The sequence below is a fragment of the Leptinotarsa decemlineata genome, unplaced genomic scaffold (genome assembly GCF_025532065.1).
Source record: "Leptinotarsa decemlineata unplaced genomic scaffold, Ldec_3_MD MMD2_tig00078346_RagTag_RagTag, whole genome shotgun sequence".
Classification (NCBI taxonomy): Eukaryota; Metazoa; Arthropoda; class Insecta; order Coleoptera; family Chrysomelidae; genus Leptinotarsa; species Leptinotarsa decemlineata.
Genome location: NW_027412724.1, coordinates 1585638 through 1602430, shown reverse-complemented (window position 1 = coordinate 1602430; position 16793 = coordinate 1585638).

Here is a 16793-nt window from a genome sequence, read left to right as displayed (position 1 = left end):
ACTGAAAATTCTCACAATACAGCTTTCCAGATATACATCAAAATTATTCAGAGGTTTCTCGACGAAAAATACTTTTTTTACAGTGTACAAAATCCAAATGGAATAAATTCATTATTTCGATTACTGTACATATTTACCAAAAATCCCGAAATACATCAAATGTAAATTATAATGACATTCTTCAACGTAAAAATGCCACCCCTATCTTCAACCCCCTTTGATAGACAGGTACAAATCCCAATTTTTTAAATGGGAATTATAGGTTTGTGATATATCGTTTGACAGGTCTCTTCATTCTCTATTCAAAAATGTTTTCGCCTTTCAAGTTTATTGCAACAATTAAAATAAAATAAATTAAAATCATGTGGTTATCGAAATTTCATAAAATACACTCAGAAACTAAAATGTAATGCAAAACGTAATAAACGTAGAATACGAAAAAAACTATGGATGTTGATGAAGAAAGTTTTCAAAATATTCACCGCGAGCATCATGGCAGCATCCTAATCTCAAATAAAACTGTCTTCTGACATTATTTAACATATCAGGCGTGACCGACCTAATCGCAAGCGTTAATCGTTCTTTTAAGTCTTTGAAAGCTGAAATTTTAGTTTTGTACACATTGCTCTTTACATATCACCATAAAAAAAAATCTAATGAAGAAAAATCAGGTAATCGCGCTGGCCATTCAATCGATCCTCGCCTTCCTATCCACCGATTGGGAAATGTTGTATCGAGGTATTGCCGGAGATTAACTTCGTAATGTGGTGGTGCTCCATACTGCTGAAACTATATTGTATTCACTGGAACTTGAGGGTTTCTGGATCATATTATAAATTTGCTAAACTTGGAATGACATAATTTTGAAGTAGTGCCAAATAATTATCGCCATTCGAGTTGCCCTCGATGAAAAAGGGAACAATGGTATGATTCCCTACAATCCCTGCCCAAACATTAACCTTTTGGGGGTTTTGCATGTGTTCTTCTCTCATCCAGTGAGGATTTTTCGTTGACCAGTAGCGGCAATTTTGCTGATTAGCATAACCGTTAAGAGACAAAATACACTCATCAGAAAACATAACGTCTTCTAGTTGGATGATATCGTTATCTAACATGTCCATCAATTGCTCACAAAAATAAGTTCTTCTATCAAAATCGTCTTCCACGAGCTCCTGAGTAGGTATCATCTTATAGGGATGCATTTTATTTTCTTTAAATATGTTTACTATCGATGTATGGCTAATATTGAATGTAGTGGATGTTGGTGGGGTTTCCTCAAACTCAAGTATCACTTCTAATTTGAGTTCATCACTCATTGCATTGACAGCTGCTTTTTTTATCTGCCTCATATGACCAAGATCGCGAAACAACTTCTCTATTTTGCTTATTGTTCCTTGAGATATGGGCGATCAATTAGGAAATTTCTCATGGAATAGGCGAGCTACTTCCTGTTGTGTTCGGGTTTTTATCTCCGTAACCAATCATTTGTAAAACTGTTATTTTATGCATTTTCATTAATCTAACCATTGGTCAGACTTGAAGTTAACGAACTTCAAACTTGAATTAAAATACTGACAACTAATGTTTTAACATACAAAACAAGTTGACAAGGCGTTTGAAACTAACGTTGCCACGAAAATTATTTACAGTTTTTTAAAGGATACCATCTGAAAAGAACATTGCTATGGTTTTTGCTTACTTTCTTATTATTAATATCTCAACATGAAATAAGTTTTGAGTATATTGCAATAAGTTTTGAGTGTATTTTATGGAATTTCGGTAACCACATGATTTTAATTTATTTTATCTTAATTGTTGCAATAAACTTGAAAGCGATAACATTTTTGAATAGAAAATGAAGAGACCTTCCAAAAGATATATCATAAGCCTCTACTTCCCATTCAAAAAATTGGGGGTTGTGCCTGTCATTCGACGAGGGTTGAAGGTAGAGGTAGCATTTTTCGTTGAAGTATGTCAAATTATAATTTAAATTTGTCGTGTTTCGAGATTTTGTTAAAATATGTACCGTAACCGAAATAATGAATCTATTTCATTTGGCTTTTACACACTGTATATCATATAAGCGTCCGTCCGGGCTTCGAATGAATAGCGTGGCCTCCCTGACTTCGCATTGAAATTACCCAATTTGCACACAAATTACATATTTCTTTTCGAATCACTATGTCTATTGATGTAAACTGTATGAAAGTCCGTTCGGTAGTTATTGAGTTGGTTTTCGGTAATATTGAGTGTGAATTTGACGTGCCACATTGGGATCCAGTATCGGAAATTTGATGATTCACTTGCTTAGTCAGAACCATGACTCGATCATCCCTTGTTGTTTTATCAGACTATGATGCTATTAGGTTTTCGAGGGCTGAGGGTCTCTCAATTTTTCTGCTTTTCTCTCTTACTTAAGAGGAGTGAACCTCAAAAATCCGGTAATCCTAAGATGGAAGTCTCTAACGATGTCTTTCGGATCCATGGTCGAATTCGATTGTATATAGACTTTACCAGAGTATGAGAGCACTGCTACGGTGGATTTCAATTTTTCCCTACTCATGGTAAGTAAATGATTAACGAAAAATGGGTTTCACAGAAAAATATACCAGTCAACTGAAGTAAAAGGTAATGAAATTCCAAGGAAGTCCAAACTGTTGAGGTCCCCTATAAGAAACAGGACTCAATCACTCTTCCAGTTGGAACAGATCAGTAATCGAAAAAAAATAGAAGTCGCAAAAATTCTGATACCTAGCGTGATACTTTGCGTGGAATGGAACTCAGGATGATTCTTGAGTTGAGAAGCTCACAAATTAGAAAATTTGACAAAGTGGTGAATAGGATGTACAAACCAAAGAAGTAGCTAACAGATATCTTCAGTAGACTGTTATTAAGAGAGAGTCCAGGTGCCTAGCAGAAGTGAAATCGTGGTTGGAATAATTTACAATTGGGATCAGAGACAATGGGACATAAGACTTGGGAAGGAAAAAGTAACTGGTCGCCGAGATATCCAATCTCCGCAGGCAGAACATGTATGGAAACAGTACACAAGGCCTAACTGGAAGACACTAACCCCAACATCGAAGAAGATGGGTACTGAACGGGAGTAGCGGGACGAAATAATCCCTGAAATCATGAAACAAAGTGGAATCATTTGGGATTTTCCTAATCAACAAGTGTGAATTCTACCAAGTAACAAAATTTTGAACACGGCACAGAAATCGGTGGCGAAAATTATCGATTGACTTGAAGGTAGAAAAGAACTGATGAGACAGAACAGAAGGAAAGAGGAAGAGCAATGATGATAAACTCATTGGGTTTTCCTAATGAAGAGGACTACTTAACCCATCTTACGAGGTTGGTACTTTACCCAATTATTTTAGATGAAGGCACCAACGTTAGGTTTGATGACATGGGAATTTTGAAATCTTTGAAAGATGTAAAAAATATCATGGTCAAACATTAGAAGAGGAATATGGTTATACCTGACATACAAGCGATTACGGGCTTATGGTTTGCAGAGTAGAAATCACGTAGAAATCAAATGTTCTAGCAAAACAAAAAGAAAACAATCAGGAAGCCGTACTCATCAGTTTGCCAAATTCTTGTTATGTAGACCTAGTGAAAACGGTGGAGGATGCAATGAATTCCAGGAATTTTAAAAATGGAACAAAAAAACTCAATGTCTTGGAAGGAAGGAACATATGTCCTTATAAACCAGAAAATACTTTATATAAAAGACACGGATGATGAAACCACGCTTGAGGGAATCAAAGCAGCCATCTTCCAATATATATCGGAAGGAGTTGAAAATGTAAATGTGAGATGTATGAGACTAACAACGCTGACAAGCAAGGAGAATGCTACGGTTGTAATTACTTCGTGAGTCAGATGCACTGAAATTATTGAGTAAGAGAAAAATTAAGATCCTTTGGACACAGTGTAGAGTCCTAGAAAAAAAAAATGGTAACAAGTTCTGCAAGTGCTGAGTGCATGCACACATTGAAGTCTAGTTCACGGGCCAGATAGATCACTGTATCTCAAATGTGCAAAAGGAGGCCACCTAGCAAAAGACTATGTTAACACTCAATACTGTGTTTATTGTAAGAAAGAAGAAAATCAGTCGGAAAACCCGAAATTGCAAGGTGAACAAGCGTATAAGGAAAATGGAGGTCTCTCAGAGGGCTCATGGTACACTACAAAATGGCGAAGCTACTTCAAAGTAATACTTTTAGGAGAAGACCATATCATGACCTAGCACTCACTATAGTCGAAAACATATGGGCTTGAATTATTGTAATGAGTGAACCTAACCGAAATGCTGTGAAAAATAGGAAGAAATGGATCGGCGATGATGACTTGAACACAGGCGTAAAAATTATCGATCTGATCACAGTCACCAAACAGGAAAGAGGGCACAGTTTTTCGTACACAGTAGTACCCCCTGAGTTTACTATATATAATTGTTATGATTTACCGAATGAAAGTTTAGATGACCTCGTAAGGATCCTTTGGATAATTGCAAGGCTGACAAGATACAATAAAGAGAAATCAATAGTTGTAGGGGATTTCAATTTAAAATCTCCCCAATGGAGCATGATGGAGGCCGGCGAAGTATCGATATTAGTGACTGAGCTCAATAAGCTCAAAAAAAAAGAGTTAATCGACATTATACTAACCAGAAAGCTACCAGAAACCATAAATAGTGACATGCTCACTAGATTCATGGGAAACAAGAGTGAAAGTGAAGTTTTCTATGATGCCGACAGTAATGTAACCTCAATGGAACGTGAAAATGAAGTCCACAAAAATTCGACAATGCAAGTTAAACTTCTTCAAGACGAGTTAGACACGTTACGAAAACTTTCTCATCATCTCGAAAAACGAACAACGGAACAAGAAGATCTCATATTGCTTCTTAAACAACTCTGCAACTTCGAAAAAATGAAATCGGGCGAATCATCTACTAGAAGCCTGCAAGAATCAGAAACTTCTGAAAAACTTCTATCAGCAAACAATCCAAAACAAGTGAACGGAAAGATAATCCCACTAACCACACAAAAAGCAATACCTGCCCAAGAAACACCAGTCGTGAATGACTCCGTAAAAAATGTATATTTCAGCGAGGCTCAGGTGAGCACAGCTGTTCAGAGGGCAATGACCTCTCAAAAAACAAGTAGATACTACAACAGAATTATTGGAAATAATACCAGGGCAACACAAATCAAAACTATTCCAAGGCAAGGATACCTGCATGTGAGCAGAATTCATCCAGACACCAGCGCCCAGGAACTGAACAAATTGTTGACAGAAACTGCACCTAAAGTCGACTTCCACTGTACAGAGTGGAATAAAACAGATAGATATACATCATTCAAAGTATCTTTTCCTTTAGAGGATATTGACAAAGCCTACGATTCGGCGACATGGCCCAAAGGAGCAGCTATTCAGCGCTTTAATATTAGAAGTTTTTCAGGGGGAAACAACCACCCAATATCAGCACATAGCCCAGGAAGATGAAACGTTGAAAGTATCAACTTTAAGCGCCCAGTGCATCACGAACAAAATTTTTAATTTGAAAATCTTTTCAAAAATAGAGGAAGCTGATATCATATGTGTGCAAGAACATTGTTGTCCACAAAAACAAATTTTACTGATGAGTATCCCTGACTATGCACTAATTACGAGCTTCTGCAGAAGCAAAAAGTTACATGGTGGTACCATGATTTATGCAAAAACTCAGTTAAATGGAATCGTTTCTCCCCTCGAGTGTTGCAACATTGCCCAATTGTGTGATAGTTAATGTGTACAGATGTCCTAACAGTGATTTTAAACTATTTTTAGAGAAAGGGTATGACTTATTTATACAATTATCCCTCACATTTGAAACTATTTACCTATGTGGAGATATAAATGTTGATTATATGACAAACATCTAGGAAAAAAATACTTCAAGAATTTTTCACATGTTTCAACCTGAGAGATTGCATTCCAAATGAACCTACTAGAATAGCTCCCTCCAAAAACAAAACGTCCATAACAAAAATCGATTATCTTGCAACGAATAGTAATAATGACAGAAATAGTTATGTAACCCAATCAAACATAGGAGACTACCAAGCAATTTTTACAACTATGACACTAAATCAAGAACATTCTAAAAATGATGAATGTTCAAATACTGAAAACTACAGAATCATGTCCGACTTTTATTTGGATAAAGCAAAGCAACACTTGGAATTAATTGGATTTGAAAAAATGTATCAAATAGGGCCTGATGTAGACAAAACTTTTGATGAGTTTATATCAAGTATAACATATGCGATTGAAGTGAACTGTCCCTTGAAATCAAAACATAAAAACAACCATCCCAAAAAAGGATGGGTTACCAAAGATATCACCAACAACAGTAAAAAACGAAGAATATTATTCAAGCAAGCAAAAAATAATCACGACCCCAACCAATGGGAACTTTATAGAAAACAGAAGAATACAAGAAAAATTGAAGTTCAATTCAGATATTATTAGAAGAAGAGAGAACAAACAAAAAACCGTATGAAACATCGTGAATAATGAAATAGGTAGGAGCAAAAGCAAATCAAATATTACTTGGAAAATTGATGACGCAAATATTGATCAAGCGAAAGAAGTAGCAGTGAGTTTTGCTTCTCATTTCTCCCATATAACGAAGAAAAAACTAGACAAGAAATTCGGTCAAAGTAAATCAACAGAATGTACACTGCCTACAAAAAGTATCAGCGATAGTTTCTATTTCTACTATGTTAATGGTCAAGAAGTCCTCTCAACTATTTCCAAGCTGAAAAACAAAAAAAGCGTAGGTAATGACAAAATAAGTGTGAAAATACTAAAAACTCTAAAAGAAACTATTGCTGAACCCCTGGCATACCTGATCAACTTGACATTAGACACAGGCGTATTCCCGTCCCACTTAAAAATGAGTAAAGTGATACCTATTCATAAAAAAAGGAACGTACTTCACCGGACAACTATAGACAGGTGACAATATTAAACGTTATTTCTAAAATGTTTGAACCTACCTATTATGAAACAATTGTCGACTTTCTGGAAAGGAAAAAGATTCTCTCATCTCGACAACATGGATTCAGCACAGGGAGATCAACGGAAAGTGCAACAATTGAATTCATGGAATGTGTCTATCATAATATTGATGCAGGCAATTTCGTTACTGGCATTTTCTTTGATCTCTCGTTTGCATTTGACAGCCTACAAATGAATTTTTTTCTAAATGAACTAGAAAGAAATGGAATAAGAGGAAAAATTCTTGAAGTAATGAAGTCATACCTTAATGAAAGAAAGGCGTATGTACAAATAAAAAATGAATGTTCTGAAACCTATTTCGTGGATATCGGGGTTCCGCAGGGGTCAGTGTTGGGACCACTACTATTCTTAATATTCGTCAATCATATGCCCGACCATATCACGAATGGACAAGTCACAATGTTTGCAGACGATTCTTTGGTGGTGGCCTCTGCACGGACCCTGAAGGGACTGGAAAATACTGTAAATGAAGTCATAAACTCTTTCAGATATTGGTGCAATGCTAATAATTTGATAGTGAATATTGAAAACACTGTATATATTCAATTTAAGTGCAGAAGAAACAGTCTCTTGCCGTAATTCAGAACTCAGAATCGACCAAATTCTTAGGACTCCACCTAAATCAATATATGTCATGGGACAACCATCTTCAACACATACAAAAAAAATTAATTCTGGATTCTTTGCTATACTGAAGCTAAAAAAAATCAATGGACAAAACCGTTCTATTGGACGTATACTATTCACTAGTATAATGCCATCTCACATACAACGTCATTCTATGGGGAGATTGCACTAATGCTGAAAGATTTTTTGTCTGCCAAAAACCCATCATGAGGCTTATGTTCAGTATGAAATCCGAAGATAGCTGCAAGACTATATTTATTGACAGCAAAATATTGACTTTTCCTTGCATATATATCTATAAAACATTAAGGTATGTAAAAGAAAACATACATTCATTCAAGAGAAACTCATCCTTTCATAATTATCCAACAAAAACTGCAAATGAATTGTGCGTAACTCAACATAAATTAACAAAATTTGAAAAAAGTCCAGGATATGTCGGAGCTAAGTTTTTAAACAAACTACCGAGCAGCATGACTTTTAGAAAGTACAAACAAACAATTAAATAAATGATGTTGGCAAAAGAATATTATTCGGTTAGAGAATTCCTTAATGACTCATTAAAATGATTCAGTCACAACGACCATTTACATTTACCATTATATATTATGTTTTTTATTTTTAACTACCTGTTTCTAAGTGTATTGTCAATTTGCGTGTGAGTGTAAAACATGACGTGTATGTCCATCTTATAGATGGCTGCTGTTGCAAATATGAATAAATGAATTTGATCTAGTGATAATGAACGAAGGGAATTCTCCGACGCTGCAGGGGCGTGATTACTCATATTAGTCTAATCAACAAGTTCAAAAACATGAAAAATAGAGATAAAGGTCCTAAAAATATGAGCGGTAGCTCATTCGATTTCGGAATCACTTCTAGAAAAATGTTTTCGAAGGATTTTGGTGCAGGTAAGAAATTGCAATTGTTATTAACAAAATAAGATTAAAAAAAATGGTATTTGGATTTTCGTTAATAACTCAAAAGTAGTATTCAAGCAATTTTGAAAAAAGCTCGTTAAAGAGGAGGAAATTTCCGATAAAAAAGTCTCGACTACCGAAACTCTATCTCCATTATTTATAATTTTAATTTGACGTTGGAAATAGGGTTCCGCGCGGCTGTTACGGCATAAGCGCGCTGCCGGTAAAGAGAGTTTATCAAAAGAAATAATTTTTTTATAACATGAAATGTCATTTTGAAAATTTGAAAAAAATCTAGTATCTTCTTGACACTTGAATGAATCGAGTCCCGTAGAAAAACAAGTTTTATCACCATTTTTCAAAAAGTTATTCAATTGTCAACTAACAAATTTTTTCCCAATCTCCGTTGGCATTATTAATGGGATAAACGGTATAAATAAATAATTGGCCTATAAATTTTGAACTTCGTGGGGCCCTTTTGATATATATACTTCATACGATCCTGCGATAAAAGTTCATAAAAATTAACTAATTTGTTAATTATGATTTTTTATAACTATTGCAAAATGAAATATATTAAAATTGTTGATATTTTTTTTCAATTGATATTCAGCTATGTCTGTTTTCACATTGAACAATGGCAGTGAGTACTAAATATAATTGTGGTAAAAATAACTACCTGTTGAAGTATCATTTTGTGTACCTGAATCAATTGAATCATGTACCTGAATAGATTAGTGACTTCAAAATATTATATAAAAGGAGTACAGGATTGCTACATACATTTAGTTCAATTTGAAGTTTGCAAACAACAAGTGTCACATTGTCATAAAGTTTAGAAATCTATAAATTTTATTTCTATCGAAAACATGGGAAGATCCAGAGTGTATGTTGGAGGAATTCCCCGTAATACGGAAGAATGGGATCTGGAAGACTTTTTCAAAGGATATGGAAGAATAAGAGAAATTCTTATCAAAAGGAGATTCGCCTTTGTGGAATTTGATGGCAGCAGAAATGCCAAAGATGCCATATACGAATTGGATGGCAAAAAACTTCTGGGAGTGCGAGTGACTGTGGATGTGGCAAGAGGAGAGCCCAAAGGTCGCGATCGGTGGTCTGCTGGCCGCAGTAAGTACGGGACATCGATACGTACGAAACATAGTCTACTAGGAAGTGGAAGTTCGCGCTCATCTCATAGTCGTAGCAACAGTTCACGCAGTAGAAGTAGATCTAGGTCGAAGTCTGGACGTGATCAGCTGTCCAGGAGGTCCGGTAGTTCTTCCGATAACCGTTCGCGATCACATTATAGTCGAAGCAGCAGTTCACGTAGTAGGAGTAGATCTAGGTCGAAGTGTGGAAGTGACAAGCTGTCCAGGAGGTTCAGTAGTCCTTCCAATATCCGTTCGCGAACTAAATCAAGGTCGCCTTCCCTTTCGACCATGGACCAATCAGAGAGAAATATCGGCGGAAAGAAATCACATAGTCGTTCGAGTGGGTCGGCGCCAAGATCTCGTTCAAGAAGTGAACAATCGAAGGATAGGTATTCTGATAGCAGGTCACGGAGTTTTAGTCGGTCGAGATCGAAGTCCAACTGCTCGTATCGGTATGTCCAACGATCCCGTTGTAGATCTGGGTCGCAGACATCAGATTGATGCTTTCAATTTGGTTCCTGAATTTTTCTTGTCTTTTGTCTGATTACTATGAATAAACACTTGAATTTCAGTACGTTTTCTTTTTTTTTATGATCCAACTTTAATAACGAATAACCAACGAATTCAAAAGCACTTTATTATTGTGAAATTTTCACTGGATCTGATACAGATACAGCATATTATATTACGCTTCGAAATTATGTCAACGAAGCTGTGAAACGTGAGAAATCTGCCGATATGCAATTTGTACTTGACAAAAATAAAAATAACGTTAAGACGATGTGGTGCTATCTCAGCGACTGGGATGCATGCAAAAAATCGACTCTCAAAACGAATCATATTCCTTCAGAACTCCGTGAGCCTGATTTACTTAACAATTATTTTTTGAGTGTTGCCGGTAATACCTCCGTAAATGCGGAACTACTATCATTCTATAATAATAACCTTCTGGGAAGTAACTTGAAATTCTCATTTACTGAAATAACTAGAGATCATGTCTGGGATGCTCTGAAATCGCAGGCATTAGGTTTAGATAATATTAGTCTGAAAATGATAACAATTGTGTTGCCTTTCTGCATAGAGGAAGTAAAACACATTTTCAATGAATCCTTGAGAACAGGTACATTTCCAGAATTGTGGAAAATTGCCAATGTCATTCCGATACCTAAAATATCCACACCTGAAAGTTTTAATGATATTCGTCCCATATGCATCTTACCTACATTTTCCAAATTTTTGAAAAAATACTTCCTCTACAGAATGAATCAAACGGACATTGAATGGGTTGACTCAACGAAAAATCTCGGATTGATTATCGATCAAAACTTGAACTTCAATGACCATGTCCAAAATGTATTTAAAATAGCGTTCTTCAATCTGAAATCTCTTCAAAAATTTAAATATCAACTATCAACCGAAATGAAACTTAAACTAGTCAAATCCCACATCTATCCACATATAGAATACTGCGCTCCAGTGTAATATAATTTTCTACCGGAATATAATCGACAAAAGTTGCAACGCATTCAAAATTCTTGTATGCGTTTTGTTTTCTGTGTACCTTATAGAGAGCACATTACTCCTTTTCTGATAGGATTGAGAGAATCAAACATAAAGTGTAGTATGGAATATCTGATCACAATATTTCTTTTCAAACTCATCAAAAACAAAATACCCCTGTATTTATTAGAGCTTATAGTACGTCGTTCTAATATCCGTAGCATCAATACCAGGTTGATAATGCAACAAACGCTTGCCCTTTTTATTTTTTGTATCCCTTCTCTAGCTGCTTTCCTAAAGACAGCGAGAGTTTTTTACCACCCTAATATAACTGAAAAGTATAATAGGAATCTCTGGCATTGGCGTGAAGTTATCCACTGATTTCTGGCCACACATGCCGACGTAGAGGAAAATAAAAATCTGTGGTTGGGATACAAAATTATTAGCACCCGTACTAATATCTGTGGCTGGAAATACCTATTCACTAGAGGTTGAACGTGAAATTATTGAGACTATTTGGTGTTTAACATTTTTATAGAGTCTTGAGTGGATTGAGGCGTTGATAATCCTTTTCTCATCAACAATACAGATTAAGGGAAAAATAAAATTGAAAATATTAGACTTACTTTCCGATACCCCATATAGAAATGATATCCGATGATGTGCGTCCATCAAAATCACACAACTTCCATAGTTTCTTGAGAAGAATAACTTGGTGATAACAGTTTTCTTGTTATCTAAACAGATTTCGAAAAAGAAATTGTTGAAACAATCAGACTCATTTTTTGAGATTCCTTGTATTCATGAAAATCACACAACTCTTATAGAATTTTGAATAGATCAACACAGTGAAAACCGTTTTTTTGTTACCCATACGGAATTCGGGAATAAAATTGTTGAAACGATCAAACTAACTTTTTCAACCCCTTGTAGAATTGAAACCAGATGATGTGCGTGCATGAAAATCGCATAAGTCTTATGGAATCTTGGGTAGATTGACGTAGTGATAACAATTTTCTTGTCACCCGAAGAGATTTCGAAAACAAAAATGTTGAAACAATCAGACTCATTTTTTGAGATTCCTTGTAGAATTGGAACCAGAAGATGTGCGTTCATGAAAACAACATAACTGTTATAGAATCTTGGGTAGATCGATATAGTGAAAACCGTTTTCTTGTCACCCATATAGATTTCCAGGAAAAAATATTCAAACAATCAGACTCACTTTTTAAAACACCTTGTAGAATTGGAACTAGAAGATGTGCGTTCATGAAAATCACACAACTGTTATAGAATCTTAGGTAGATTTATATAGTGGAAACTGTTTTCATGTCACCCATACAGTTTTCGAGGAAAAAATTGTTGCAACAATCAGACTCATTTTTTGAGATTCCTTGTAGAATTAGAACCAGAAGATATGCGTTCATGAAAATTACATAACTGTTATAGAATCTTGATTAGATCGATATAGTGAAAACTGTTTTCTTGTAACCCATACAGATTTCGAGAAAAAAATTGTTGCAACAATCAGACACATTTTATGAGATTCCTTGTAGAATTGGAACCAGAAGATGTGCGTTCATGAAAATTACACAACTGTTATAGAATCTCAGGCAGATCGATATAGTGAAAACTGTTTTCTTGTCACCCATACAGATTTCGATAAAAAAGTGTTGCAACAATCAGACTCATTTTTTGAGATTTCTTGTAGAATTGGAACCAGAAGATGTGCGTTCATGAAAACTACATAACTGTTATATAATCTTGGGTAGATCGATATAGTGAAGACCGTTTTCTTGTCACCCATACAGATTTCCAGAAAAAAATATTGAAACAATCAGACTCACTTTTCAAAACACCTTGTAGAATTGGAACTAGAAGATGTGCGTTCATGAAAACTACATAACTGTTATAGAATCTTGGGTAGATCGATATAGTGAAAACCGTTTTCTTGTCACCCATACAGATTTCCAGGAAAAAATATTGAAACAATCAGACTCACTTTTTAAAACACCTTGTAGAATTGGAACTAGAAGATGTGCGTTCATGAAAATTACACAACTGTTAAAGAATCTTAGTTAGATCGATATGTTGTGGACCGTTTCCTTGTCACCCTTACAGATTTGCAGGAAAAAATATTGAAACAATCAGACTCACTTTTTAAAGCACCTTGTAGAATTGGAACCAGATGATGTGCGTTCATGAAAATAACACAATTGTTATAGAATCTTGGGTAGATCGATATAGTGAAAACCGTTTCCTTGTCACCCACACAGATTTCCAGGAAAAAATATTGAAACAATCAGACTCACTTTTTAAAACACCTTGTAGAATTGGAACTAGAAGATGTGCGTTCATGAAAATTACACAACTGTTAAAGAATCTTGGTTAGATTGATATGTTGTGAACCGTTTCCTTGTCACCCTTACAGATTTGCAGGAAAAAATATTGAAACAATCAGACTCACTTTTTAAAGCACCTCGTAGAATTGGAACCAGATGATGTGCGTTCATGAAAATAACACAACTGTTATAGAATATTGGGTAGATCGATATAGTGAAAACCGTTTCCTTGTCACCCACACAGATTTCCAGGAAAAAATATTGAAACAATCAGCCTCACTTTTTAAAACACCTTGTAGAATTTTAACTAGAAGATGTGCGTTCATGAAAATGACATAACTGTTATAAAATCATGGGTAGAACGATAAAGTGAAAACCGTTTCCTTGTCACCCATACAGATTTCCAAAAAAATATTGAAACAATCAGACTCACTTTTCAAAACACTTTGTGGAATTGGAACTAGAAGATGTGCGTTCATGAAAATTACACAACTATTATAGAATCTTGAGTGGATCGATATAGTAAACACTGTTTTTTTGTCACTCATACAGATTTCAATGAAAAAATTGTTGCAACAAACAGACTCATTTTTTGAGATTCCTCGTAGAATTGGATACAGAAGATGTGTGTCCATGAAAATTACACAACTGTTATAGAATCTTGGGTAGATCGATGCAGTGGAAACCGTTTTCATGTCACACATCTTCTGGTTCCAATTCTACAAGGAATCTCAAAAAATGAGTCTGATTGTTTCAACATTTTTGTTTTCGAAATCTCTTCGGGTGACAAGAAAATTTTTATCACTACGTCAATCTACCCAAGATTCCATAAGACTTATGCGATTTTTATGCACGCACATCATCTGGTTTCAATTCTACAAGTGGTTGAAAAAGTTAGTTTGATCGTTTCAACAATTTTATTCTCGAATTCCGTATGGGTAACAAAAAAAACCGTTTTCACTGTGTTGATCTATTCAAAATTCTATAAGAGTTGTGTGATTTTTATGAATACAAGGAATCTAAAAAAATGAGACTGATTGTTTCAACAATTTCTTTCTCGAAATCTGTTTAGATAACAAGAAAACTGTTATCACCAAGTTAATCTTCTCAAGAAACTATGGAAGTTGTGTGATTTTGAGGGACGCACATCATCGGATATCATTTCTATATTTTCAATTTAATTTTTCCCCTAATCTGTATTGTTGATGAGAAAAGGATTATCAACGCCTCAATCTACTCAAGACTCTATAAAAATGTTAAACATCAAATAGTCTCATTAATTTCACGTTCAACCTATAGTGAATAGGTATTTCCAGCCACAGATATTAGTAAGGGTGCTAATAATTTTGTATCCCAACCACAGATTTTTATTTTCCTCTACGTCGGCATGTGTGGCCAGAAATCTGTGGATAACTTCACGCCAATATCTCTGGCATAGAATAAATCTGAACTAGTCACTGTTCTCACACAACAGAACTCCAACACTCTTCGCGATGCACTATTCACCGACCAAGTTTTTGAACTAGACTTATCTGAGAGACTAGCTTCTACTCAATCTACTATAGTAGATGGAGTAGGAGAAAGCCAAAATCTTTCTTTCTCAGAATAAAGTAAAAATCAATACAAAACATTAACCTCCACATCTGAATCCCAAACAATTGATATTTAAATAATGAACATTCAGTAAAAGTCATTTCAATTTTATTTTCTATTTGTGACAGTGAAGCAAAAAAGTTATTCAATTGTTAACTAACAAATTTTTTCCCAATCTCCGTTGGCATAAATAATGGGATAAACGGTATAAATAATTGGCCTATAAATTTTAAATTTCGTGGGGCCCTTTTGATATATATGTATACTTCATAAGATCCTGCGATAAAAGTTCATAAAAATTTACTAATTTGTTAATTATGATTTTTTATAACTATTGCAAAATGAAATATCTTAAAATTGTTGATAATTTTTTTTTCAATTGATATTCAGCTATGTCTGTTTTCACATTAAACAATGGCAGTGAGTGATAAAAATAATTGTGGTAAAAATAACTACCTGTTGAAGTATCATTTTGTGTACCTGATTCAATTAAATCATGTACCTGAATAGATTAGTGACTTCAAAATATTATATAAAAGGAGTACAGGATTGCTACATACATTTAGTTCAATTTGAAGTTTGCAAACAATAAGTGTTACATTGTCATAAAGTTTAGAAATCTATAAATTTTATTTCTATCGAAAACATGGGAAGATCCAGAGTGTATGTTGGAGGAATTCCCCGTAATACGGAAGAATGGGATCTGGAAGACTTTTTCAAAGGATATGGAAGAATAAGAGAAATTCTTATCAAAAGGAGATTCGCCTTCGTGGAATTTGATGGCAGCAGAAATGCCAAAGATGCCATATACGAATTGGATGGCAAAAAACTTCTGGGAGTGCGAGTGACTGTGGATGTGGCAAGAGGAGAGCCCAAAGGTCGCGATCGGTGGTCTGCTGGCCGCAGTAAGTACGGGACATCGATACGTACGAAACATAGTCTACTAGGAAGTGGAAGTTCGCGCTCATCTCATAGTCGTAGCAACAGTTCACGCAGTAGAAGTAGATCTAGGTCGAAGTCTGGACGTGATCAGCTGTCCAGGAGGTCCGGTAGTTCTTCCGATAACCGTTCGCGATCACATTATAGTCGAAGCAGCAGTTCACGTAGTAGGAGTAGATCTAGGTCGAAGTGTGGAAGTGACAAGCTGTCCAGGAGGTTCGGTAGTCCTTCCAATAACCGTTCGCGAACTAAATCAATGTCGCCTTCCCTTTCGACCATGGACCAATCAAAGAGAAATATCGGCGGAAAGAAATCACATAGTCGTTCGAGTGGGTCGGCGCCAAGATCTCGTTCAAGAAGTGAACAATCGAAGGATAGGTATTCTGATAGCAGGTCACGGAGTTTTAGTCGGTCGAGATCGAAGTCCAACTGCTCATATCGGTATGTCCAACGATCCCGTTGTAGATCTGGGTCGCAGACATCAGATTGATGCTTTCAATTTGGTTCCTGAATTTCTCTTGTCTTTTGTCTGATTACTATGAAAATACACTTTAATTTCAGTACGTTTCCTTTTTTTTTATGATCCAACTTTAATAACGAATAACCAACGAATTCAAAAGCACTTTATTATTGTGAAATTT